Source organism: Elgaria multicarinata, chromosome 1 (genome assembly GCF_023053635.1).
Source record: "Elgaria multicarinata webbii isolate HBS135686 ecotype San Diego chromosome 1, rElgMul1.1.pri, whole genome shotgun sequence".
Classification (NCBI taxonomy): Eukaryota; Metazoa; Chordata; class Lepidosauria; order Squamata; family Anguidae; genus Elgaria; species Elgaria multicarinata.
In genome coordinates, this window is record NC_086171.1 from 92,604,933 (window position 1) to 92,628,657 (window position 23,725).

General features: G+C 45.7%; 2 protein-coding genes across 4 annotated transcripts in view; both read right to left on the minus strand.

Moving 5' to 3' along the window:
• PCGF2 (polycomb group ring finger 2) overlaps positions 1–17,828 on the minus strand; it is a 101,173-nt gene extending 83,345 nt beyond the window's left edge. For both annotated transcript variants that reach the window (XM_063132646.1, XM_063132637.1), the window contains exon 1: positions 17,661–17,828. The gene's annotated coding sequence lies outside the window, so the exon portion shown is untranslated. The remainder of the gene's footprint in view (positions 1–17,660) is intronic.
• The window catches only part of PIP4K2B (phosphatidylinositol-5-phosphate 4-kinase type 2 beta), a 453,863-nt gene that overhangs the window by 373,406 nt on the left and 56,732 nt on the right, over positions 1–23,725 (minus strand). The window lies entirely within an intron of this gene.

Below are 23,725 nucleotides of genomic sequence, written 5' to 3' on the forward strand. Positions count from 1 at the left end.
CAAGATTCAGTTTAAAGCCCTCCTGATGAAGTTCTTCATGCTGTGGCCAAACTCATTCTTTCCAGCCCTTGTGAGGTGCAACCCATCCCTTGCCAGCAGTCCATGTTCCAAGTAGCGTAGCCCGTGGTCCCAGAATCCAAAACTCTCACGACGGCACCACTTTCGAAGCCAGTCGTTCATCCGGAGTATTTTTCTTTCCCTTTCTAATCCTCTTCCAAGAACCGGGAGGATGGATGAGAAAACTACCTGGGCCCCAAAGTTCTTCAGAACTTCAAAGTTCTTGAAGCAGCACATCAAAGTAATGGGTGCATCCCCATCTCCTCCAACCTGCTTCCCATTACCCCACCCCCTCAGCACCTCCTAAGTTTTACTCTCAGTGCAAAAAACGAGGAAAAATATTTGCATGTTTACCCAAAACCTCCCAAATAATTCCTCAAGTCCCACCCCCCACAATTCCCCATGGTGATGTGGCTTTAAAGCTCCAATTCTGTATGACACACTTACTTGGTTGTAAGCCCCACTGCGCTTCATAGGGCTTTAGTGCCCAGAAGATATACCTAGAATTGCTATGCAAGTCTGCATCCAAAGCAGCCCTGTCATACACACCCCAATTGCCCTCCCATGTTGTGTGTTCAAGGGTCACAAATGCTTCTTAAAGCCTCTTTCCTTTAAAAGGAAGGAAGGAAGGAAGGAAGGAAATAGCAGTCTTACTTACGGCTTTGGGGGTGGAACTAAAGTGGAAGAGGCTGTGATTGTAGTGCATAAGAGCGTCAAGAAATTGAAAACAATAGGACTTAAATTAAGCGTTACTAACTCAAGTCCCAACTGATTTCAATGGGTCTTCTCAAAGTATGACTAAGTCTGGATCTAACCTGATGTCTCAGTCCATTCAGATTTCTGGGTCCACTCAGAAAACAGCCCCATTGATTTACAGGGAAGTGTCTATGGGATTGCAACCATCAGTTTCCAGTATTTTAAAGTGAGAGATTTGTTAAGGACCGCGAAAAAGAGAGAGACTACCACCAGAAAACCTCGTCTTCTTTACCTCGAAATCTAAGAGGGCCTTCAGCTCTTTTCCGGGGAAGAAATGCGGCCGAATTACTGGGGCGTCTGACTCCCATACGCGGCCAGTCACCGTTGGTTTCCTTGTCCTTGGCCAATGAACCTTTTCCTAGGCCGGACAGACAGACATGGCCCAGAGGAGGTTGCAATCCTTTGCATGCTGGCTGGGAAGAAAGAGCTTCCCAACCTGCAGGCCGAGAGGGTGGCTTTGCGTCGGGCATCGTGTAATGGCCTCCCTTCCCACCCACGCCAGGTAGGGCTTAGTGTTTCTCCTCCTCCGCATTGGGGCTGCCGGTGCTCCCAAGGGCATCTGCCAGGGTCATGGTAGACATGAGGGGAGCTCCATCTGATGCATCTCGATCTCTTACACAGCTGTTGAAAGCCATGAGCCCATCAAGGGGCAGGGGAGAGAAATAGCTATACTGGCGTATCCCCTGGCTGCTCGATCAAGAGCTCTGCAACAAGAAAAGCAAAACCACTCCATTTTCTAAGGGAAGTTTGGTTTTGGTCGGATTTTTTTTTTTAAAAAAAATAAAGTTAGATAATTATGTATTACTGGCTTTGTATGTATGTGTGGCAAAGATCCTCTTTTAATTATATTTCTAATTTTAAAAACCTAGGAGATTAGATTTTTGTGCGTGTGTTTTATTGTGTGTTTGTGCTGGCATAGGATTCTGCTGTCAGTAATGCATGTTTACTCAGACAAAAGCCCATTGTGTTCAATGGGGCATGCAATTCTGAGAATAAACCCTACTGAACTCGGTGGAACTTACTTCAAAGTAGGCATGAAGAGGATTTCATTGTTAAGTCTTAATAGGGCAGAAACTATATTATTATTATTATTATTATTATTATTATTATTATTATTATTTATTTATTTATATAGCACCATCAATGTACATGGTGCTGTACAGAGTAAAACAGTAAATAGCAAGGCCCTGCCGCATAGGCTTACAATCTAATAAAATCATAGTAGAACAATAAGGAGGGGAAGAGAATGCTAACAGGCACAGGGTAGGGTAAGCAGGCACAGGGTAGGGTAAAACTAACAGTATAAAGTCTGCACAACATCAAGTTTTAAAAGCTTTAGGAAAAAGAAAAGTTTTTAGTTGAGCTTTAAAAGCTGCGATTGAACTTGTAGTTCTCAAATGTTCTGGAAGAGCGTTCCAGGCGTAAGGGGCAGCAGAAGAAAATGGACGAAGCCGAGCAAGGGAAGTAGAGGCCCTTGGGCAGGCGAGAAACATGGCATCAGAGGAGCGAAGAGCACGAGTGGGGCAATAGTGTGAGATGAGAGAGGAGAGATAGGAAGGAGCTAGACCGTGAAAAGCTTTGAAGGTTAACAGGAGAAGTTTATATTGGATTCTGAAGTGAATTGGAAGCCAATGAAGAGATTTCAGAAGTGGAGTAACATGGTCAGAGCGGCGAGCCAAGAAGATGTTCTTTGCGGCAGAGTGGTGAACAGAAACCAACGGACTGATGTGAGAAGAAGGAAGGCCAGAGAGAAGAAGGTTGCAGTAGTCCAACCGTGAAATAACCAGCGCATGAACAAGCGTCTTGGCAGAAGAGACAGACAAAAATGATCGAATCCTGGCAATATTATACAGGAAAAATCGACAAGATTTAGCTACTGCCTCAATATGAGGAATAAAGGAGAGCGAGGAGTCAAATATAAAGCCAAGGCTACAAGCTTCCTTGACCGGAGTAAGCGTAACATCATTGACAGTAAGAGAGAATGAGAGATGAGGAGAAGGTTTAGGAGGAAAAACAAGCAATTCAGTCTTTGCCATATTAAGTTTCAAACGACGATGAAGCAGCCAAGCTGAGATATCTGAAAGACATGCCGAGATACGATCGTGAACATCAGGAGAAAGTTCCGGAGATGACAGATATAGTTGTGTATCATCGGCGTACAGATGATATTGGAGGCCATGAGATTGAATAAGCTTGCCCAAGGGCAACATGTATAAGGAAAACAACAACGGGCCAAGCACTGAGCCTTGCGGAACCCCTACTAAAAGGGGAAAGGAGGAAGACGAGCTGCCATTAGCCAACACGCTGAAAGAGCGACCCGCTAGATAGGAGGCAAACCAGTTATAGACAGAGCCACAGACTTTATGTCTAACTTTCTTATACATTTTTGCAAACAGGATAATAAAAAACATGATCTCATGAGGAGACGCGAGACGGAACTGCCACGACACAGGCTCTGAACACCAGACCTCACGTCTGCCACCACTTCTTATGGGGCGACACAGGCTCTGAACACCAGACCCGGCCGAGGCTACTCCCTGCTCAAGCCAAGCACCACCACTTGATATGCCTGAGGCAAGGGATAAGAACCACCTTCCTCCAAACTATGTGGAGAAAGGGGTTTAAAATGGAGAAGGATTTTAATATATATATAATAATGCGCTGTGAGTTATATCTGCTTAGGTGAATGATTGTCAGAGTGGGTGCTGAATGTGTAAACTTAAGATGATAAACGCCAAACAGACACGTGGGATTTTTGTGGTAGTTTTAAAACAAACAATCAAAATTTATTTTTAAAAGTTCATAAGCTTTGTTTCAAATAACAACATTTAAAAACCTTTTTGAAACCTTTCATACAATCCTGTCACTCATTCACATACGCGCTTTCCTTTTTCTCACACAATCACTCTTGAACTTTCTTTATTATCAGTATTGAATAATATACTTCCACTACGTGCACACCACACTCTAAAGACACCACTCACTACACTGACCCTCAAATTTCCCAGAATTTAAGTACCATAAACGCAGAGAGTACTACAGACTCTTAAGAGTACCTAACAAGTCTCCCTGAAAAGCTTTCCTGAAAAGAACAAGAACAAGAACTCTCAATCCCCTCAGTCCTTCCCTTATATATATCACTCCTCCCCCTCCCAAGACATTCTAACTCCGCCCACTCAGGCCAACATTCTAAAAACCACAGACATACAAACTGCAGACATATATTTAGAATTGACTTGTGGGGTGTAATGCCACATATTCCCCCCCTTTTTTAAAAAACCCGAGTATGGGGCTGGTTTAATACCTGGACCTGTACATAGGGTTTGGGGAAATAAAATGGTTAAACATTTATACATAACAATTAATAGTAATAACAATATATATATACATACAAACCTCTTGGCAAATCAAACTAAGCATAAGAACTACATTTTTATTAGTCCACCTTTTGGCTCCAATTTTAAAGTCTAGGAGCATCACAATGTCCACAACAAAGTCTCACTTTACTGGTGAACTGGACGATTCCTGGCGAGACAGTCCATCCGCGATGATGTTCTCCTGACCTGCCACATGCTGGATCTCCGCGTTTAAGCTCTGGATTCGCCACAACCACTGCTGCAAAAGTTGGTTGTGGCTTTCTATGGGTTGCAGCCACAACAGCGCTCGACGATATGCTCTCATGATGAACTGCTGTCCCTCTACGCATGCCCCGACTCTGTCCATAGCCCAAACGATGGCCAGACAATCTTTCTGGACAGCAGAACAGCTCTTCTCTCTCTCTGTCCATTCCACGCTGAAATAGGCCGCGAGATGTCTCCCACTGTCCACTGTCTGCATCAGCATGGCTCTAATTCTGACCTCCGAAGCGTTCGAGGTCAGAACAAACTTCTCTTTTATTGCCTCTGGTACTCCTCTATCCATCCCACAAGTAGATGACTCAATAGTGGGATGGGCTCCAGTCTTATCCCGAACAATGCAAGGTCCCTCCCAAACAGCCTCGAACTGACCACTCTTCCTGGGAAAGAAGACCATGACTTCAACTCCTATTCTAAAGTTCCGGTCTCTAGCCCCCTCATCACACCAAGTTTTCTGCCTAGTTTGGGCTCCAGCCAAACCTGTGTGTGCCAGCTCTATAACTTCTTTCTTGTCATTGAATTTTTTAACTAGCCCATTTGTTTGGGGGTGGAAAGCAGTGGATGTTACATGCTTGACACCGCAACACCTCCACAAACATCTCATTTCATTAGAGAACAAAACTGTGCTTTGATCACTCCAAATTTCATGGATAAAAACCCAGCAACAAAAGATTTTTAATAGGGCTTCTGCCACTGACAAGGCATCAACATTTCTAAGGGCTTCAGCATCCGGGAACTTTGTGGCAAAATCTATAATGATCAATAGAAACCTTTTCCCCGTCTGTGTAGGTCTAGGGAAGGCTCCTACTAGGTCCAGTCTTATTTTTAAAAAGGGTTGGTTGGTAAGTGGTAGGGGATTTAGGGGAGGCTTGACCTTGTCCCTACTTTTCCCCACCCTCTGGTAACTCTCACAGGACTTGTAAAACTCTGTGCCTTCCCTAAAAATATTTGGTAAGTAATAATTAGTCATCAACCTTTTCTGGGTTTTACCTATCTCCATGTGGCCTGCCAAAAAGGAGTCGTGAGCTAATTTCAGCAGCTGGTCCCTATATGGTATTGGTACCACAAGCTGCTTTTCAGCCCCCCAACTTCCTTGTTTCTTCTTGGGCAACCACTTTTGGTATAGGAGTCCCTGATCCCAGAAAACCTGTTCTTTCTGAGTGTCACTAAAAGAGGTTTCTTGTGCCTCAGCTTTGGATCTTAAAACCTCCAAGCTGAGATCATTTCCTGTGTTTAAAGCAAACGTGGTATCAGTTTTTGCAACGATGTTTCCTAGCACAGCAGTTCCTTCAGCTGGGTTGCTAGGCAACTGCAGAGGCATGCCTTCAGCCTCTCCAGATTCGCTACAATTGTCTGACAAGCCTTCCACTGCTGCTTGTGAACGTGTAATAATAAAAACTTTTCTACCTTCTAACCCCATGATATCAGTACCTAGGATTAGAGGTTCTTCCTGACAGGAATTAACACCTAAAATACATTTCCCTGTGACTCCCCTCCATGTAACTTCCATCTCAGCTACTGGAATTTCAATTATGGGCCCTGTCACAGGTTTGATGTTAATTTTTCTGTGAGGAATCTAATCAGAGATAAACAAGCTCCAGTATCTAGAATAGCTTTATGCTTTTTTCCATTTATTAAAACATTTTCCCACACTAATGTGTAACACTGGGAACTTTGGGGATGTTCAGCATCTTTATTTATATCCACTCTCCTTACTGAGGTACTTTTCTCTTTCTCTTCTCTCAGCCTGGGACATTGTGGTCTAATATGCCCCACCAACCCACAATGATGGCATGTGAGGTCTGTATTTCCAAACATAGGTTTGGTGGTGTTTCCCGCCTTTACCGTTGGCAACTGATTTTTATTTACTTCAGCCTCCTTTTTCCCCCCATTAGGTTTATACCCTGGTTTAATATTATTTTCTTTAGGAGACTTGCTGGTCATATGATAGCCTCGATTTAAGGAAAATTGATCAGCCAGGGAAGCTGCATCTTGATAAGTTTTTGGGTCTCTATCTCTCACCAGCAATCTTATCTCTTGAGGGATTTGAAAAATTAATTGATCTTTAATCATCAGATCAATTAAATCTTGTTTGGTTTTCACCTCAGCACAGGTGATCCATTTTTCAAAATGATCCGCTAATTTGTGTCCCAACTCCACAAAAGATTTGGATGACACAGCATTAAGGCTTCTAAATTTCTTCCGGAAATGCTCAGGCCCATAGTGAAATCTTTTATAAACTGCTGATTTAAATGAGGCAAAATCTAAAGCTTCCCCCTCAGGAAAACTGTTATAAATTTCAGCCAGGTCTCCCTTGATCAAGTTAGGGATAAACTTCATGTAATCTTGTGGCTTTACTTCCCACATCATAGCTGCCTTTTCAAAGGTATTGAAGAAAATTTGGGGATCTTGCCCCTCAACATAAGGGGTAAAGTCTTTAGGAGATAATTTGGGAGGTCTAGCCCCTTCCTCAATTCTCCTCTGATCTTCCCGCTCAAATTTTCTCTTTTCTAAAGCAATTCGTTCTAGCTCTAGCCCTCGATCTTTTTCTCTCAGCCTTTCTTGTTGTTCTAACTCAGCTCTCTTCAACTGCCCTTGTTGTTCTATCTCCGCTCTCTTCAATTCTCTATTAGCCTCTTGCTGTTTTATCTTTTCTAATTCAAGTTGTCTGTCAGCTTCTCGCTGTTCTCTATTAGCTTCTTGTTGTTCTCTTTGTTGTTTTATTTTCTCCATTTCTAGCTGAATGTATTGAGGAGACATTTCTACAGGCACTTGCCCCAGAGGATTTACCTCAGTTTCACCTGCAGCATGAACTCTGTAATATTCTATAAGAGCCCATTTCATTTCATCAACTGACTTTCCTTCAGTTGGCAAATTTAAACGTTTACATCTGTCTGACAGAGCATCTTTTTTCAACCCAAAGATCTCCATCGTTATTAGACAGAGACTTAACCTTAATAAATAAAATGGTACTGGGAGTTTTCAAATGAGGTCAGGAGTGGTAAACTTGATATTTTATAATATGTATCTCACCCCAGACAAAAATATCCTGTCAGAGAATTGTATCAGCGCAACCTCTGACTTAGGTAATATGTAACTTTCACAGCTAAGGACCTCAGAGGTGCTTTACAGTAACCACCCTCTGTCCTGTTCACAAATAAAATCCTTTTTGACTTCTGTCACTATAAATGAACAGAGTCTACTTCGGATCCCGACGCTGCCACCACTTATTATGCCACGACACAGGCTCTGAACACCAGACCTCACGTCTGCCACCACTTCTTATGGGGCGACACAGGCTCTGAACACCAGACCCGGCCGAGGCTACTCCCTGCTCAAGCCAAGCACCACCGCTTGATACGCCTGAGGCAAGGGATAAGAACCACCTTCCTCCAAACTATGTGGAGAAAGGGGTTTAAAATGGAGAAGGATTTTAATATATATATAATAATGCGCTGTGAGTTATATCTGCTTAGGTGAATGATTGTCAGAGTGGGTGCTGAATGTGTAAACTTAAGATGATAAACGCCAAACAGACACGTGGGATTTTTGTGGTAGTTTTAAAACAAACAATCAAAATTTATTTTTAAAAGTTCATAAGCTTTGTTTCAAATAACAACATTTAAAAACCTTTTTGAAACCTTCCATACAATCCGGTCACTCTCACATTCGCGCTTTCCTTTTTCTCACACAATCACTCTTGAACTTTCTTTATTCTCAGTATTGATTAATATACTTCCACTACGTGCACACCACACTCTAAAGACACCACTCACTACACTGACCCTCAAATTTCCCAGAATTTAATTACCATAAACACAGAGAGCACTACAGACTCTAAGAGTACCTAATAAGTCTCCCTGAAAAGCTTTCCTGAAAAGAACAAGAACAAGAACTCACAATCCCCTCAGTCATTCCCTTATATATATCACTCCTCCCCCCTCCCAAGACATTCTAACTCTGCCCACTCAGGCCAACATTCTAAAAACCACAGACATACAAACTGCAGACATATATTTAGAATTGACTTGTGGGGTGTAACGCCACAGGAACCTCCGAGCCAAAATGGGAAAATTGGAGTGTTTGGTTTCAAAGGAGGACCTAGACATAGTGGGCATTACAGAAACCTGGTGGAATGGAGAGAAACAGTGGGATACGACCATCCCTGGATATCAACTCTACAGAAAGGACAGGGAAGGGCGAACTGGGGGCGGTGTTGCTCTGTAAGTCAAAGAGGGCATTGTGTCAAGTAGACTAGAGCACCTAAACAGGGAAGACTCTTCCACAAGAGTGCTGTGGGTGACAATACAGGGCCCCAAAACTAATGTAGTGCCAGAAGCATGCTATCGTCCAAAATGCTCAGGGAGATGTTGAGATGGAAAACAAAATTAGGGAGGCCTTCAAATGAGGAAGTGTTCTAATAATGGGTGGCTTCAATTATCTTCACATTCACTGGATAAATGCATATTTCAGTCATGACAAGGAGGTTAAATTTCTTGATGTCCTAAATGACTGTGCCCTAGAACAGCTGGTCATGGAACGGACCAGAGGGGAGGCAACCTTGGACTTAATCCTAAGTGATGCTGCCCAGGACCTAATACAAGATGTAAATATTGTTGAACCAATTGGTAACAGTGACCACAGTTCTATCAGATTCAATATATACTTAAGTGGGAAACTGCCCAGGAAGTCCAACACAGTCACACTTGACTTCAAAAGAGGAAACTTCTCTAAAATGAGGGAAATGATAAAAGAGAGTTGAAAGGGGGAATCAAGACGGTTAAATCCTTGCAAAATGCATGGAGCTTTCTCAAAAGCACAATAATACAAGCTTAATTAAAATGTATTCCACAGGTTAGGAAAGGTAGCACCAAGTCCAAGAGGTCACCAGCATGGTTAACAAGCGGCATCAAAAAAGCTATTGTAGAAAAGAGGGCTTCCTTCAAAAAATGGAAGTCTTGCCCAAGTGAGGAAAATCAAAGGGAGCACAAGCTTGCACAAATGAGTTGCAAGCAAACAATAAGAGATGCAAAAAAGCACATCGCTAATAATATCAAGGCCAACAATAAAGAATTCTTTAAATATATCAGAAGCAAGAAACCAGGTAGGGAAGCAGTTGGACCGCTGGATGACAATGGAGTTAAGGGAGTACTAAAGGAGGACAGGGAAATTGCAGAGAAGCTGAATTAATTCTTTGCATTGGTGTTCACTGCAGAAGATACAGGACAGATGCCTATGCCTGAACTGATGTTTTCAGGAAGGGAGTCTGAGGAACTGAGGCAAATAGTGGTGGCAAAAGATGAAGTTCTCAACCTTACTGACAAATTGAAAGCAAATAAATCACCAGGTCCAGACAGCATCCATCCTAGAGTTCTCAAAGAATTCAAATTTGAAATTGTGGACCTCACAAACATATGTAACATGTCCCTAAGCTCAGCCTCTGTACCAGAGGACTGGAAGATGGCCAATGTAAGGCCAATTTTCAAAAAGGGATCCGGAGGGGATCTAGGAAATTACAGGCCAGTTAGTTTGACATCTGTTCCAGGTAAATTGGTTAAAAGCATTATTAAAGTCAAAACTAGTAAGCATATAGAAAGGCATGACCTGCTGAAGAAGAATCAACACGGCTTCTCCAAAGGCAAGTCCTGTCTCACTAATCTACTAGTATTCTTTGAGAGTGTCAACAAACATGTAGACAGGGGTGATCCTAAGGACACTGTTTACTTGTACTTCCAAAAGGCTTTTGATAAAGTCCCTCACCAAAGACTCCTAAACAAACTTAGCAGTCATGGAATAAGAGGAGAAGTCCTCTTATGGATCAGTAAGTGGTTAAAGAACAGAAATCAGAGGGTAGGAATAAATTATCAATTCTCCCTATGGAGGGAAGTAAATAGTGGGGGCCCACAAGGATTGGTATTGGGACCAATTCTTTTCAACTTGTTCATAAATGATCTGGAATTAGGAGTGAGCAGTGAAGTGCCCAAGTTTGCAGACGACACCAAATTATTTAAGGTTGTTAAAACACAAAGGGATTGTAAAGAGCTCCAAAAGGATCTCTCCAAGCTGGGAGAGTGGACATCCAAATGGCAGGTGCGGTTCAACGTAAGGAAGTTGGGGCAAAAAAACCCAACTTCAAGTATAACCTAATGGGATCTGAGGTGGTGGTGACCAAACAAGAAAGAGATCTTGGGGTTCTGGTGGACAGCTTGATGAAAATGTCAACCCAGTGTGCAGCCGCTGTAAAGAAGGCAAAGTCCATATTAGGCATTATAAGAAAAGGAATTGAGAATTAAACTACTAATAACATACTGCCTTTATACAAATCTATGGTGTGACCACACTTAGAATACTCTGTACAGTTTTGATCACCACACCTAAAAAAAGGATATTATAGAGCTGGGAAAAGTTCAGAAAAGGGCAACTAAAAAGATTAGGAGGCTAGAACATCTCCCCTATAAGGGAAGGTTACAACAACTGGGATCGTTTAGCTTGGAAAAAAAGGAGGCTAAGGGGAGACATGATAGAGGTGTATAAAATTATGCATGGTGTGGAGAAGGTGGATAGGGAGACATTTTCCCCCTCTCACAAACTACTAGAACCTGGGGTCATCCCATGAAGCTGATTGGTGGGAGATTGAGGACAAATAAAAGGAAGTACTTCTGCACACAGCGCATAGTTAAATTATGGATCTCTCTACCATAAGGTGTAGTGATGGCCACCAATTTGGATGACTTTAAAAGGGGGTTGGATAAATTCCTAGAGGAGAAGGCTATCAATGGCTACTAGCCCTGATGGTTGTATGCTATCTCCATTATTCGAGGCGGTAAGTCTGTGTGCACCAGTTGCTGGGAAACGTGGGTGGGAGTGTGCTGTTGCACCATGGCCTGCTTGTGGGTCCCTGGTCGACAGCTGTTTGGCCACTGTGTGAACAGAGTGCTGGACTAGATGGAGCCTTGGTCTGATCCAGCATGGCACTTATGTTCTTAACCTTTAGGAAAGACATTTGGAGACAAGGCAATGAGGAAATGATGTTGGAGATGGGGGTGGGTCACAGAAAGGGCAAAATGAATTGAGTGGTTAGCTTTGTCCTGAACATTATATTTTTGGAAGAGATATTGAGGCTCCCATCCTAAACATATTTATGTGTGTTTGATTTTGTTGGGAGTTTCCAATAAGCATGCTTCCACTTTGACTTTTTTTTAATTTTCAGTTGATTCAGTTATTATGTGCCTTTGAACAATACCCTTCCTACATGTATCCAGAGGGATCCAGTAATAGTAAAATATTAGGTTATAAAACTGATTTGATAAAGGAATGCACTTGATGAGTATACATACTACACCAAGGGATAGACAAGGGTTTGTAATCTTTTCATCTGCAGCAGCTAAGCAGATGGGGGCTGGCCAATGCCTAGACAGGATGTTGTCTGAGAACCCTACCTATGCTGTGTTGATTCCCTGGAGGAAAGGCGAGAATCAGGGATATAATTGAAATGAATAAATGAGTCAAGCAGACAAACACTGATGACCACCAGGAGATTTACCATGCTCTAGTCAAAAGAGGGTAACTGGGTGGTGCTAATCTCCACACCCCCATTTAATCCTTCTTTTAATCCCCCCCAATTATCCAGCCCAATGGAGCTTTTTTATGTTTTGCAGATGTGTGTGGAAGTCACCCTTTTATTTTCTCAGTCACATTTAAACCAGTCAGTCAGACTTCCAAGTAACTAAGCTTGGTTAGGATCAAGCTGCCAGAGCAGTGCTTGCTCCCCACCCGCCATTTTTCCTTTGAGGAAAGAGCTGCCCCTTTCCAGCTTCCTCGAGAGGCCCATTCTTAGCCTGAGCAGCTTTTCCTTCTAATCCCAGACATAGGCCTAATCTACACCAAGCAGGATATTGCACTATGAAAGCAGTATATAAAAGGCAGGAGCCACACTACTGCTTTATAGCAGGATTGAAGTGCACTGACAACTGCTGGGGCCATTGACACATACCATATACCACTTTCATACCATTATATCCTGCTTGGTGTGGCTCCTGCCTTTTATATACCGCTTTCATAGTGCAATATCCTGCTTGGTGTAGATTAGGCCATGGTTGTGCTTACTTGTTGGAGATTCAAACACACTGCCTAGACTTACTTACTAACTGAGTTCAATGGGACTTATTGCTCTGTAGATGGAATAATTAGAGCTTGCCCAATCTCATGGCCTCAGGGTGGCTAACACCTCCTTCAACTCCTACCCAGACTCAGACAAGCCTTCAGAAGTTTGAAGATTATTTCACCTCATTTTTATGCAGAGATCAACTCAAGGCCACACTGACTGGGGATGATAGGAATCCTAGTCCAATGCAGCTGAAGGGCACCAGGTTGGTGAAGGATATGGATGGGGAAAGGGAGATTATAGGTTGTTTATTAATGCCTCCTACTTACTACCTGCTTGTTTGGTTATTCTTTTTTAATTTTTTAAAATGGCAAGGGTTCGAGAGTGCTCGATAGTTTGATTTGAAATAGCTGTTAAGGAGTTAAGACACTCTGCACACTTTTTATATCTATTACATCATATGCTCAGAGATCTAGGCCCAGCCATTTGAAACCAGTTTCTAGGCTAGCACAAACAGTATACTTCATATTTCAACAAGCAAGTGTGGAAACAGTTTTTTTCCCCTTCAGAGAAAAGGTCTCTTGGGAATACATTCAGACTCCAACATGGAAATGCAATCTAGAATCCTCCCATTCCGAGTTCCACATAACCGAAGTTCTACTCCTTCACACTTCAGCTAGGTTTTCTTTTAGAATTCAGGGCAAGAAAGAGATCGATTTTCTATGTAGCCTTTTGAATTCCAATAAGAACCCCACCCCCCAATTATTCACTTCTAGTCTTCAAGGAAGAAAAAAGGGGGACTTCATTGCTGAGATTCTAGATTAATTGCTTAGTTTGTGCACATCTAACTGTTCCTGGTTTTCTTGAGCTCCAGATTTTATCTCCCAAAACCAGAACTTGAAGTGAAAATTTATCAGGTTAGAGCAAAATACTCACCCATTCAGCCCAGAATCATAACTAAAGGGATGGGGGCTTTTGATCCAAACATATCTAGGCCATCAGCCTGCCATTCTGACCAGTTTCACCCAAGCCACTACTACTAGTTTAAAGTGCTAGTTCCAAGTGCCAGACTTTTGCTGGCATTTTAATCCTACAGAAGTAAACCCCACTGAGTTCAATGAAAGTTACTCCGAAGCAAATGGGTACAGAATTGCAGCTTAAGGGCTGCTGGGGTGTGTGTGTGGTATTTGTTATTACATCCTGTGCTAAGCCTCTTTGCCAATCACTCAGTTAAAAGGCAGTGTATAAATCTTCAAAAGAAATCAACAAAATAAATTCATATGCACCCTTTGAAGTTAATGATTTTTTTTATTTTATTTTTAAAAAAGCTTAACTTTAGCTGGGTTTGGAGGTAAGTTTTTTATGGTTGAAATGCTTCTAGTCAAACTGGAAAAATAATTGTTAAAAAAGAATAAGAGACTCCAGTATCACAATCGGAATCACATTTTCTTGAAATTAAGCATAACTTAAAACAAATGGGATTTACTGGTGGCAGTGAGGAGGAATACACCGTCTAAGGTATTTTTCCTGGAGGTGGGGAACGGAGAGGCAGAGCTTTCATGCAGCATGATCCATTCCCAGACAGGTTTTTCTCAGAAGTAATGGGTTGTCCTCCCTCTCTCAGCCCCACCACAGGTGCGCAGACATCATTCGTTCTAGAAGGCAGACCAGTAAGACCTCAAGTTTATCCCTGGATCGTCCAGGGGTCAAACCTGTCCATCTAGGTGACACACAGGTGATCCAGTGCTCAGGCAGGGGCGAACCCGGGATGGTCCCAGGATAAACCTTAGGTCTAGCTGTGGCCTAACACGCCAACAAGACCCGGTCCGGCAGAAGCAGGAAACCTTCCCTTGGACCTCAGCTCTCGAGAGACCAGGGCCAAGACTGCCAAGGCAACCCCAGTTCCAACTCCTTACAGCGCAGGATTCTAAGCAGGCATGTCCGTCCAACCGTGAGCATGGATCGGCTCGCCGCCTTCAAGCCCATCCCCCCCCCCCCCCGGAAAGTTCTCCTGAGCCCCCCCCCCCCCGCTTCAGGGGAACGGAAGGATCTCCGTGAGAAAACTCCGAGGCAGCTGCCGGCACAGCCCAGCGACCCTTCCGCCCTCTCCCCACTTGACGCCTCCCTCTGAACACTTGGACCACAGAACCTGCTCAGCTGAGGCTCTTCGCAAAAACCAAAATACGCCTTGCTAGAAAGCAGCGTCCACACAGAAAGCCGCCCGGCAAAGAGACCGGAATGCCGCCGCCGCCGCCGCCGGGACCCGCCCCCCTCCTCTTCCAGATTTCCTTGGAGGTCTTCAGCAAGCAAGTGCCTCGGGGAGGGAGGCGAGCGAGGATGCCCCAGACTCCTCGGGGGCGGATCCCGGTGAGGACGTTGCACTTCCTCCGCCGCCGCCTTCTCTCCCTCGGCCTGCTGGCTGGAGGCCACGGGGGTCCAAAGGCACCGCCAGGTAGGCGGCGGAAAGCGGCCTCGTTTTGCCCATGACCCCAGGCCACAAGAGCGGCTTCGCCCACCTTCCCGCTTTGCATTTTGGGGAGATGGAGAAACAACAAGCCCTCTACTAGGTTACATGGCAGCAACGTCAATGCAAGGATGTTTACAAAATCTCTTCGTTCCAGAACAGAGGAACAAACAGAACAAAGGAAGAGCCCCCACCTCACCTCACCCGACACACACACAAATGGACATCAAACGTTCCTCCTCCTGGAAGAGTTTAACAGCGCACTCCTATCCACAATGACCATCAGGGTCTTACTTTGGAGTAAGCAGGCATGGCAAGCAAAAGGGGGAAAGGAGACACATTTTCGACTAGTTTTAAACGCTGAAAAGACCCAAGCCATACAGGCGAGGAAGGTTGGGGGGGGCGTGTGTGTGTGTGTTATCCCCTTACACTTTGAGAGATCCTTGGGGTGGGGAGGTTCTAGGCACAATAAATGAGCCCTTTTCCCTGTGGTTAAAGGAGTGCTTTGGGAGCCTATAGAAACACTGGAGTCTTCCTTGTCGTTCAGTTCTCTGGATATTGCTCTTTTCTCTCTGCATTCTGGAAAGGACTCTCCAGAAGGGCTTGGAACAGAATCCATTCCTTAAACTCTGGAGAAGAATATTTGGAAAGCAATCACCCATTTTCTCCTGAAATTTCTAGAAGCACTTACACTCATTCCTTCTTCGCGTTTTAGGACCTAGGCAATGGACTTCCGGGGTTTTGTTCTTAGAATTTAGAGGCGAATAACTGACTGCGGGGGAGGCAAGAGGGAGATAATTTCTTCCTTTAATTCTAAAGGCCCCATAAAAAGCATCTTCTAAATTCTAGAGGAAAATGTTGAAACTGTAGCAATCTGTTCTTCCTTACATTTTAGAAGGTAATGTGTGATATAAATGCCAGGTGTTGGTTTTTGCTTGAATTCTAGAAAGGCCCTTTTCTTCACTGAATTCTAGAAAATGCAGACATTTTTATTATATTCTAGAGGAAAAGGCAATGATGTCCTTGAATTTTGGAAGTATATTTACAGAAAACAAGTTCTGGGGATTACGTCTTTGCCATATAAAAAGAAATAACAATTTTGGAAGGAAATATATGGAAATTTGACCAGGAGACATCGAGGAGAGGCTTTTTTGTGGTGGGGAGAGAAAATGGACGAACCAGACTGAGGGAAGGGGAGAAGTTACTTTATGTACCACCACCACCCCGCCGCCGGGTCTGCTTTGATTTTACATCTATTATTTATCAGAGAATGAAGAGTGGAGAGATTAAATGGCTATAAGGTGTCCTTTAAAAAACAATGATGAAAAGACACTAAGGGGAAGAGGGAAGGAAGGAAGCTGTGTGATGAAGAAAAGCAACACAGAGAAAAATGTGTAACTATGGCTTTCCCGTTACATCTGTTTTCCCCACTCATGTTATACCTGCCCAACGCCTTCCTTTCTATTCTATGTTAATTCCCCAAACATCGCGCCCTTTAAATCCAAATACTGATGTCGCTTCTCCGGCCTCTTTTCAAGTGTCCTCCCTATGAAATTTCCTCAGTCTTCCCCCAATCCGGCCGTTCCCCTCCCCGGCCTATTTGGAGGCACCAACATTATAGAACCGCCCCCCTCCCTCAAGCAGGTTCCCAGGTGATTTGGGGAATGACAGAACACGCCCCTTTCTGGCTCTAGGTTTTCCAGATCTGACTTTTAGCCCTCTCCGGTCGGGGACGAAACAAAGAGAGACAGGCATCATTCCGCCTCAACATGAGGCGCAAGAGAGATTATCATGTCTACCCACCCGCCGCCACCGAATTTCATGCACACCCAGTGTACCATGTTAGGGCTCTTGCCCTCCTCCCTCAAGCCCTACTTCTCTCTCGCACACGCACACACTCGGGCCTGCGCGCCCTAGAAGAAACTGCAAGCGCCCTTTTGCTCCCGCGGCGCCTGGCATGCGGCTCTCCCGGGCCCGGCGGGGCAGCGGCCGAGCTTCTTTTGCTTGGACGCAGCCGGCAAGAGGCCGGCTGTCAAAGCTGCGCCTCGCTTCCCGTGGGAGGGGCCCCCTCTTCAAGGAGGCGCGCACACGCACGCATACACGCGCGCACACGGGCACCGGGTAGGGCCGCCTCTCCGGAGCCAGAGGGAGAAAGGGCCTGGCCCGTGGAGCGCAGCTGAACGCCACAGCAGCAGCGGAGGAGAGGAGCCGCACGGAAGGGCCGCGGGTCTCTCGGGCTGCGAAGCGGGGCTGGGGGAGGGGGCGGCGGCTAGGGAGGCGGCGGCGGCGGCGAAGGTTTCAGGACTGGGGGAGCCCGGAGAGACCAGTTCGGAGATCCCCCACGGCTTCGCTCCCAGAAGCAAAACAACAACAAAGGCAGGCGAGGAGGTGCGCAGGGCCAACAAATGTGTACACGCACACGCGCGCACGGCAGATCGGCCATCTTGAAAGCAGCACAGAAGGAGAGGAAAATATAAAGGAAGGGGAGAAAGAGAGAGACCGAGTGACAAAGGAAGAGGGGGAAGGGAAGGGGAGGGGGAAGGCCTCCGGTGGGCCGAGAGAGAGAGAGAGAGAGAGAGAGAGAGAGAGAGAGAAAGGGGCGAAGGAGGCTCTGGTTTCGGGAGGCGGCGCGCACGAGCCCTACCTGATTCCGGGTCCTTCCTAGGGGCCCACCGAGGCAGCAGAATATGGGACGGAAAGGAAACAGCAGGCACCTTCCGCCCCACTTATTCTGCCCGAACTCAAAATTAAATCTCTGCATGTATATGTGGACCGAGATCCTCGGAGCAGCGCGCTCTCCGCTGGGCTGCTGGGCTGCAGAAGGGAGGGAGGGAGGGCAGGGAAACCTACAAAATGGCCCTCCTCCCCCCCCCCGCTTCCTCCGGACAAAAGCCCCGCCCCCTTTCGGTGCCCTCACGTGATTTCATTCCTTTGGGGTGTTTGCAAAAGAGCGAAGTCCCTTAAAAAAGGAGGAGGCGGGGGCGGCAGCAACGGGTGGGAAAGGAGGGTCGTGAAGATGGGGAAGGACAATTTGGTTTTCCCCCCGTCTGTGACTTGAGACAAACACACTTCGCATCCAAGCAATACAAAAACAAGCCACCCCATCACGCACACACGCACACCCCAAACCTACAACCAGACTGCAAGCACGTCAAGTCCCTCTCCCCAGACGAGACCAGACGAAGTTTGAAAGAGAAGCTGCACCTCCCAGCTGTGTGGTGAAGATGAGGATGATGCTAGGAACAAAAGCCACTGCGTTGTGCCCCCTCCCCTCCCCGCGGGATCTGTCCCTGATCTTTTGCTGGAGAAAAAGGTATAGTGGGGGGGGGGGGGGGTGAAGGAAGGGAAGGGTGAGAAGACGGCACCCACATCACGACATCACGATCCTCCCCAAAGTTTAGACGAAACTCCACTGTTTAGTCTCCGGATTACACGAAAGGACAATGCAGAACGTGTTTTCCGTTCTGATGTGAGCTCCGACGGGTTTTGTTTTACTTCCAATTAAACCCCCACCGGTTTCACATGCACTTACTTCCAAAAAAGGCGTGGTATAAAGATTCAAGGAATTCTGAACAGAACTTCACCACAATTCCGCGATACAACGCAAGGCAGCCATTAAGACTGTCAGGGACGGAGGGAGGGCGAGAAACTAAAAAAAAACCAATACCTGTCTTTTCTTCTTCCATGTGTCGGTATTTTTAGCCTTACTTCTACGAGTGACTTATAAAGGCTACACACTCTCACTCTCATAGTAAAGAGTTTATTAGAAGTCTGACCTCATCAAATGCAACTTTTATAACCTCTTACGTCTTAACGAATCCACAGTTATAAAAGAAACTAATAAAACATTCTTGCAAAACAACAACAATGGAAACAGAGCTGAGAAATTGTACAGATTGTTTCTTGCCGTGAGAAACGATCCACTTTTAGAGCATGTAAATTAAAATCACAATGGAAATCTAAAACCCAGTTGGGCACCATTCCAAATGTGTGTTAGAACCAGCAGACTACATAGACTGCTTAGCACCTAGCAATGTGAATACTATATGAACGTTAGATACTTTTATTTATTTATTTATTTATTACACTCCCATAGCCAGGGCTCTCTGGGCGGTTTACAGAAATTCTAAAATTGAGGTAAAAACAAGTATACAAAATTTAAAACTCTAAAACACAGAACATACACACATGAAGCATTAAAAACCGATTAAAAAACTAAACATGTGGGTAATTAGGATGTGCCGCCATATGCCTGGGCAGATTTTGCCCCATTGCTTTCAAGTCCTGAGCACAACAATAGCTTTTTCTCTGAAGGACTGTGAAGGAATGGAACTTACTCCCAAGTAAATGTTTGTGGGTGTAAACATCGCATTGATGGTTTTAAAAATATATTATCTGCGATATGGAAAGGATTCTAAGACCTGATGCTGGAGTAGTTGTTTAAAAAACAAAAAACTTCCCACCGTTAGATTTCTCTGAGAGCTAGCAGGCTTTTACACTTACTCTTATTTGAACCTTCACTTCTCCACTCTGCTTTCTAATCATTTCCTAGAGGATAATGGAATTGTGCAGGAGAAGAGCTATTACTTCAGACGTATCATTTTAGCACAAGACCTAAGTAAAATCCTTACTCTTTCTTTATTGCTCCTGTTCCAAAAGTCCAGAAAAGTGGCCCCTGTTAGTTTGTAGCAGTAAAAATTACACAGAGTCTTGTGACACCTTAAAAGACAAGCCAATTTATTATGGCATCATAAACTTTTGGGTAAATCTGATGAAGTGGAGGAGTCCAGGAAAGGTCATGGTGCCATAATCAAACCCACTCACCCATGTTGTTTGTGGATGTTCTAGCATACTTACAGGTATTGGTGGAATCATGGACTTCAAAAAGCCAGCTGAGATTATTTAAAACAGCCACTTCTGTGTCTACAGTGCCTGGCTCTTTAATCATCATCATCATCATCATCATCATCATCATAGAATAGCAGAGTTGGAAGGGGCCTACAAGGTTATCGAGTCCAACCCCCTGCTCAATGCAGGAATCCATCCTAAAGCATCCCTGACAGATGGTTGTCCAGCTGCCTCTTGAATGCCTCTAGGGTGGGAGAGCCCACAACCTCCCTAGGTAACTGATTCCACCGTCGCACTGCTCTAACAGTCAGGAAGTTTTTCCTGATGTCCAGCCGGAATTTGGCTTCCTTTAACTTGAGCCCGTTATTCCGTGTCCTGCACTCTGGGAGGATCGAGAAGAGATCCTGGCCCTCCTCTGTATGACAACCTTTTAAGTATTTGAAGAGTGCTATCATGTCTCCCCTCAATCTTCTCTTCTCCAGGCTAAACATGCCCAGTTCTTTCAGTCTCTCTTCATAGGGCTTTGTTTCTAGACCCCTGATCATCCTGGCTGCCCTCCTCTGAACACGCTCTAGCTTGTCTGCATCCTTCTTGAATTGTGGAGCCCAGAACTGGACACAATACTCTAGATGAGGCCTAACCAGGGCCGAATAGAGAGGAACCAGTACCTCACGTGATTTGGAAGCTATACTTCTATTAATGCAGCCCAAAATAGCATTGGCCTTTCTTGTAGCCATATCGCACTGTTGGCTCATATTCAGCTTGCGATCTACAACAATTCCAAGATCCTTCTCGTTTGTAGTATTGCTGAGCCAAGTGTCCCCCATCTTGTAACTGTGCATTTGGTTTCTATTTCCTAAATGTCGAACTTGGCATTTATCCCTATTAAATTTCATTGTGTTGTTTTCTGCCCAGCACTCCAGCCTATCAAGATCACTTTGAAGTTTGTTTCTGTCTTCCAGGGTATTAGCTATCCCACCCAATTTGGTGTCATCTGCAAATTTGATCAGCGTTCCCTGCACCTCCTCGTCCAAATCATTAATAAAAATGTTGAAGAGCACTGGGCCCAGGACTGAGCCCTGCGGCACCCCACTCGTTGCCTCTCCCCAGTTTGAGAAGGTTCCATTGATAAGTACTCTTTGAGTTCGATTCTGTAGCCAACTGTGGATCCACCTAATAGTTGTTCCATCTAGCCCACTTTTAGCTAGTTTGTTAATCAGAATGTCATGTGGTACTTTGTCAAAAGCTTTGCTGAAGTCAAGATATATGACGTCCACAGCATTCCCACAGTCCACAAGGGAGGTTATCCTATCAAAAAATGAGATCAAATTAGTCTGACAGGATTTGTTCCTGACAAATCCATGTTGGCTTCTAGTAATCACTGCATTGATTTCAAGGTGTTTACAGATTGACTTCTTTATAATCTGCTCCAGAATTTTCCCAGGGATGGATGTCAGACTGACTGGTCTGTAGTTCCCAGGTTCTTCCTTTTTGCCCTTTTTGAAGATAGGGACAACGTTAGCCTCCTCCAGTCGTCCGGCACCTCACCCATCATCCATGATTTTGCAAAGATAATAGACAAAGGTTCTGAGAGTTCTTCTGCTAGCTCCTTCATTACTCTTGGATGCAGTTCATCGGGCCCTGGAGATTTGAACTCATTCAAGGAAATTAGGTGTTCTTTGACTATTTATCAATCTCACACTGCAATCCTGCCCCCTCAACTTCTGCTTCACTTTTTCCAGGGGGGTCATAGACGAGGCAAAGTAGGAATTGAGCACTTTATTATTATTATTATTATTATTATTAATAATAATAATAATAATAATAATAATAATATAAAGGCTGATCGCTTCTCTCCCCGCATCTTTCATGCACATTTATGTGTGGACAAACTATTAGAGTTCTCACGAATTGTCACTGCGATGTAATTGGCAGGTGTGCACCCTCCAGTTCACCCTAGGGATTATGCTGTCAGAGCCAGGTGGCCATAGCTACTGCGGAATTAATCCCAAATAAAGGAGGACTGTGAATGGGTGTGGACTAATTCTGGAATGCAGCAAATTTTCCAACTGCACAAATGCCGTCACACACACACACACACACACACACACTGACCCCCCCCCAAGCTAAACACATTATGTCTCTTTTATGACTGGACAGGTTATCACCAACACTAGCAGCACCTTAAACTTAAAGACAGATTGACAGGGCCATACGGATACCCAGGAAGGAGGACAGACCAAGAGAAGTACACCACTGGTGGTCACCTACAGCCCCCAATTAAAACCACTGCAAGGGATCATCAGTGAACTCCAACCCATCATCAGCACAGACGCTTCTCTCTAGGAAGCCTTGGGAGGCAAAGCAGGCCTGTCCTACAGACCACCTCCCAACCTGAAGCAGATGCTAACCAGCAACAACACACAGGACAGAGACACAGGCAGAGGGATCAGACCATGCAATAGACCTAAGGGCCAACTCTGCCCTCACATCTATTCAGGCAACACTGTCACAAGACCCAACAACATCAGCCACACCATCAAGGGCTCTTTCACCTACATCCTTATATAGTTTGTGTTACATGCCATTCCTGACTTTGTCTGTTGTTAAGTTCTTAATAAACACACACACATAACGCGTCTCTTATTTTTTCACCACTTTTTTCAACCGCACATCAGATTTCCAACTGCACATTTTCCCTCAACTGCACATTTTGTGTCCAACTGCACACTAAAAAAAAACCTGCCGGAACGGAATTTGGGTAATTGCTGCCTGTTTGGAACTAAGGAAGCCGATACCGAATTAATGCTGGGTGCTTTCCCCTTCTTTCTTTGTGAGGTGATATAAATGAACCACTTTGACTGACTGAGCATCGCATCCCCCCCCTTCATATTTCCCCTCCACCAGGGTTTATGAGCTTGTCATCAGCACCCTTGGAGCAGGGGCAATGGTCGCAAGCGACAAAAGCCACGCACAGCGCACGCAGCCGGATGCTACAACGATCTTCATGGGGCTGGTGAAGTAAACGCGCGCCTGCCCTCGGACTGGATCGAGACATTCGGACCGGGAAGGAAGGAAGGAACGAACGAAAAAAAGAAGGAAATTAGACAGACGGGAATGCTGCCGGGAGGTGTTGACGTTTCAACCCGGGGGCAGAGAAAAGTATTGAGGGCGGGGCGGGGGCGCAGGAGAGGCAAAACGCGTTTGGCGCGGCGGGGAGTTTGTGACACGTGTGCTTCTTTCCCGTCAACACAGGGGTCCACCTGCAAGGGGGGCGAGCTACTTGTGCGTGCGTGCGTGCGGAGGGGGGAAGCCCTCGCCCCTCCTGCCATCCCCCTAGGGTGCCTCAGTCCTAGGGCAGCCGCTCTCCCGGGTCGCCAGGAGGCACAGGCGGGCGCGCCTGGCTCGCTGCCTGCCTCGGGGCTGACGGTCGGCAGCGGGCAAGTCCTGGTGCTTCGGCAGGTCGGAGCGCCGCGACGGAGGCCCAGGAGGCAGAAGAACCGCGCGGCGGGAGCTGCCGCCTGCAGCAGACCGAACCGGGCGGGGGACGGAGGAGGCTGCTCTGGCTGTGGACAGACCGGCCCTCTCCCAGCAGCAGGCGCCGTCCTCCGGGCGTCTTCTGGCCAGGGGATAATGGGAGTGGTGGCCCAGCACATCCGGAGTGCGCCAGGTTGGGGAAAGGCACGTGGTCGCCCGCGAGCCCTCGACGCCCGCCAGCCTGCGCTGTTCAGTTCCGAGGCCGCGGCTTCGCCAGCCTCCCCCGCCCGCGGCCCGGGCCGCCTCCAGCCGCTCAGCGTCTCTAGTGGTCCAAAAGCGGGCCCGCGGGTGGGCGCGTGCCGGGGCGGGCGGCGCTGGCTAGTG